Raw genomic sequence first — 5,372 nt, 5'->3', positions numbered from 1 at the left:
CATACCTATATGATGGAAGCCGTTATTCTGTTCTATACACTGACTGACAAAAATACATACAGTCGGAAAAATGAAAGAATACCCATGAACGAACATATAAAACACGCTGTATTTTCCTGTCACCGTGTCACAAAGAAAATTGCCCAGCGCAAGTACATGTAATAATAATTATTTACATGTACTTGCGCTGGCCATTTTTTTGTGTGACACGGTGACAGGAAAATACAGCGTGTTTTATATGTTCGTTCATGGGTATTCTTTCATTTTTCCTACTGTATTTATGACTACTTGCTTTTACCAATTTAATGTTTAGTTGTGAAGAAATATCGAGAATTATGAAGTAAAGTAGGTACAATTAAAGGATAGGCGAAACCCAAGAGCCAGTGTGCTCAGAGCACACCACAGGCTGTCCTGAAGATACAAAGAGGTTGAAATGTACATAAACAAATGGTAGTGGTCTCTAGATCGTAATTAAATCTTAACTGCCTTACCTAAAGTAAAATTATTTTATCGCCAACCGTCACTAAAGTCATTCATTATTGTACTCATTCGACGCCATTTGCGGCAGTAAAGTAACACTTTATTGTACTGAAAGAAGAATTTTACTTTACCTGCCACGATTAATCAAATTAACTGAGATTGAATGTAAGCAGTCGATGGCAGTAATCGATTATTTATTTGAGTGAACTTAAAATGTATTTACTTTAATTATTAAAAATATTGTACAAAATTTACGTTATTATTAATTAAATTTATGTCAAAAAGTAAAATTCTGTAGTATTTTGCAATTATATTCATAAAACATAAATCGAAACTTTACAGATTTAGTAATTATTAGGTACTTATTAAATATTGATTACTTGAACAACTATCGATTAAACATCGAAATCGGCCATCATGCAAAAGCATTCTGTCATCGTCACTACTGTCAAACGAAATTTTTATTTCGTCTAAAATTAATAAAATTCTTAAATCTTTTAAGTTTTGTATTAATGCAAATATGTATACAGGATGTTTCATTGGGAAAGTAACATACGTTAACTGTAGAAAGAGGACACTTAGGCGATCTCAAAAATACCATACTTAATGGATCTTACTCCATTAATAACAAAGATACTGGGTGTTTTATCTATTTTGCCATTTTCTTAATTGGTTCATAACTTTTTAACCACACTGTGTATTTATTTTATATTTGGCACTCAAATATCATTTAAGGTGTACAATAAATTAATTTATTTACAATTGTAAAAAATTCAGCTCCGGATTAAAAAATATTGGAAAAATATTCCGACCCCAAAACAACACCCTGTACATTAAATTTTTTTAAAATGGATTTTTCAGTTGAAAAGAGGATGAAAAACTTAATTCAGTGGTATAATTTGAATTTTCGGCAAAATGATTTTTCTGGTGAAATTTTGAATTTGAATTCGGAAATTAAGTGAATTGCGAGAGCTCTAAGTAGAAAAAAATTGAAATACAGCTTACAACTTGTCAACCTCACTGTATATTGATTTTATATTTAACACGCAAATATTCTTGTAGGTGTCCAATCAATTAATTTATTTACAATTATAAAAAATCCAGGTCCGGTTTAAAAAATATTGTGTAAATATTCCGACCCAAAAAAACACCTTGTATATTAATTTTATTTAAAATGGATTTCGCATTTGAAAAGAGGATGAAAAGCAAAATTAGTGGTATACTTTGAATTTTCGACAAAATGATTTTTCTGGTAAAATTTTGAATTTGAATTCTGAAATTATGTCAATTGCGAGAGCTCTTGTAGAAAAAATTAAAATGCGACTTAATTTTAATTAAGGTGATACAGTAGCGATCAACAGGTAGCCAAAACGCGTTCCAAGATTGCGGCTGTAATTTTGAATATTTTTTCGAGATATTTGGCACACATATTCGTAATATAATAAAGAATGGCGGTACAGAGCCCAATTTGAAAAATATATTAATATGTGGAAATTACTCTGTAATTAAAAACAATATTAAAAAACGAGCCTGTACCGCCATTAAGAAGAACAAAAAAAAATACACTTTCTTCAAATAAACTTTTTTTATCCGATGCCTAGATTTTGTGTCATTTTGGAACTACTAATGAAATAAAACATTTAGTAGTTCCAAAATGACACAAAATCTAGGCATCGGATAAAAAAGTTTATTTGAAGAAAGTGTATTTTTTTGTTCTTCTTAATGGCGGTACAGGCTCATTTTTTTAATATTTTATTTAATTACACAGTAGTTTCCACATATTAATATATTTTTCAAATTGGGCTCTGTACCGCCATTCTTTATTATATTAGGAATACGTGTGCCAAATATCTCGAAAAAATATTAAAAATTAAAGCCGCAATCTTGGAACGCGTTTTCGCTACCTGTTGATCGCTAGTTTCCTCTTAATACCATTACTTAATCTAAATTGGTAAAAGGTTAATATTTTATTGTTTTTTTATTATGTGTGAAAAATAGTTTTTGGCGAATATTCATCTTTAAATATTGAATAAATAATAAAGGGTCAATAAAGAATACATCACTTTAATCAACAAAATAGCTAAAAACTATAACAAAACAGCGAAAATTTGCAGCATAATCAATATTCAAAACTAAAGTACTTATTGAAAATTACCACCATCAAAAATTATTTTCTTTATACGTAGGTAGGGTAAATGTTTGTATTTAGATACCTAGCGTCATGTGTACTGTGTACTGTGTGTGTTGAGTAAGTGTCTTGTTACATTGCAAAGTCGACGTCATTCTCTTTGCAAAGAGACGCTAATTGTATCCGAACGTCTGCGGAACACAGAGGGGGTCATCAAAAATTATTGTTATGTGTGCAAATCTTAATATTTTACCAATTTAGATTAAATAATAACGGTATTAATTAAAATGAAGTCATATTTTAATTTATTTTACTTTGAGATTCGCAATTCACATAATTTCAGAATTCAAATTCAAATTTTTACCAGAAAAATCACTTTGCCGAAAATTCGAAGTATATCATTAATTTTGTTTTTCATCCTCTTTTCAAATGCAAAATCCATTTAAAAAAAAATAATATACAAGGTGCTTTTTGGGTTGGAACATTTATACAATATTTTTTAATCCGGACCTGGATTTTTTATAATTGTAATTAAATTAATTGACTGGACCCCTAAAAGAATATTCCCGTATTAAATATAAAATCAATATACAGTGTTGTTGACAAGTTGTAAGCTGTATTTCAATTTTTTTTCTACTTAGAGCTCTCGCAATTCACTTAATTTCAGAATTCAAATTCCAAATTTCACCAGAAAAATCATTTTGCCGAAAATTCAAAGGATACCAATGAATTTAGTTTTTTATCCTCTTTTCAACTGAAAAATCCATCTTAAAAAATTTAATGTACAGGGTGTTTTTGGGGTCGGAATATTTTTCCAATATTTTTTAAGCCGGACCTGGAATTTTACAATTGTAAATAAATTAATTTATTGTACGCCTTAAATGATATTTGCGTGCCAAATATAAAATAAATATACAGTGTAGTCAAAAAGTTATGAACCAATTAAGAAAATGGCAAAATAGATAAAACACCCAGTATATTTGTTATTAATGGAGTAAGACCCATTAAGTATGGTATTTTTGAGACCGCCTAAGTATCCTCTTTCTACAGTTAACGTATGTTACTTTACCAATGAAACACCCTGTATTATGAAATTGGGTTTTTGTTAACTCGATTATATACAGGGTGTCCAGAAACTCTACCGGCCAACGAAAACAGGAGATTCCTCATATCATTTTAAGACAATTTAACCCAATTCACCTAGTCCGAAAATGCTTCCTAAGGGAGCTAGAGATCTTTGAAGATGGCGTCTTGGAATTAGTTTTTCTTAAATATCTCCGGAACGTTTCTATTTAGAAAAACGAAAATTGGTACGCTTATTTATCTACTAGAGATACATCGATTTCATTAATTACGAATTTCTAGTACCGGTCATAGGCGCCCGTTTTGGGTAGGGCAACGGTTATTTTATCGTATAACTTTTTTATCTTCAACTTTTAAGCATTTTTGAAACTGGATTATTAAATTGTGAGGTATTCTAGTACTAAAAGGTACTCTTGCTTTAAGTCAGTAGGACGCACCGTTTTCTAGAAAAATCAATTAGAAAATTTTTCGTTTTTTCAATTTAAAAAAAAATTGAAAAAAAAAAATTCAAATAAAAACGGTGTATTTTACCGACTTAAAGCAAGAGTAGCTTTTAGTACTAGAATACCTCATAACTTAATCATTAAGTGTCAAAAATGCTTAAAAATTAAAGACAAAAATTGTATGCGATAAACTAACTGTTGACCTACCCAAAACGGACGCATATGATAGTGATAGTTAATAGAATTTCGTAATTGAGGAAATCGATTTATCTCTGGAAGATAAATAAACGTACCAGTTTTCGTTTTTCTAAATAGTTTTTTTGTAAATTTTTTTTCAAATTCAGCAACCGATAAATTTTCAAATCGATTTTTCTAGAAAACGGTGCATCCTACCAACTTAGAGCAGGAGTACCTTTTAGTACCACAATACCTCACAATTTAATAATCCAGTATCAAAAGTGCTTAAGAGTTAGAGACAAAAAAGTTATGTGATAAAATAACTATTGTCCTACCCAAAACGGTCGCCTATGACTGATACTAGAAATTCGCAATTAATGGAATCGATGTATCTTTGGAAGATAAATAAGCGTGCGATTTTTAGTTTTTCTAAATAGAAGCGTTCTGGAGCTATTTTAAAAAAACTATATACAAAACGCCATCTTTAAAGAGCTCTAGCACACTTAGGAAGCATTTTCGGACTAGGTGAATTGGATTAAATTATCTTCAAAATATCTGAGGAATCTCCGGTCTTCGTTTGTCGGAAGAGTTTCTGGACACCCTGTATAGGACGGTGACAGATATTAATGATAATTTGTTAGCAAATATATTTATTTAGATTTTCTACTATTCATCAAGGGAAAAGCAACTGCGCTGCGGAAGGCTACACTTCATAAACAATAACGGAACTATTAACGGTATTTTTAATTTTTGGTATTTTATTTTAAGTGTTGAAATTGGTTTAATATTTAAATAAAAAAACGATTAAACTGTTTAAAATATATTTATTTCGTTGAAATTATAATAATAGAAGTATAACGTCTTACGTGCGTACCAACTACACACACTTTTTTTTTCATTAGGATGTACTCGTAATTAAGTAAGTGTTAAGTAAGTGTTAATGTTTTTTATGATTGGCGATAAAATTTTGTATGCACCACGTCAGTAAAGACTCTTTATCGAACTCGTCTGTTATTCGCCTCGTTCGCTAACGCTCGCTCTGCTCATAATATCAGACTCGT

Source organism: Diabrotica virgifera, chromosome 3 (genome assembly GCF_917563875.1).
Source record: "Diabrotica virgifera virgifera chromosome 3, PGI_DIABVI_V3a".
Classification (NCBI taxonomy): Eukaryota; Metazoa; Arthropoda; class Insecta; order Coleoptera; family Chrysomelidae; genus Diabrotica; species Diabrotica virgifera.
The sequence above is the reverse complement of the archived record's forward strand: the minus strand, read 5'-3'. Positions refer to the sequence as shown.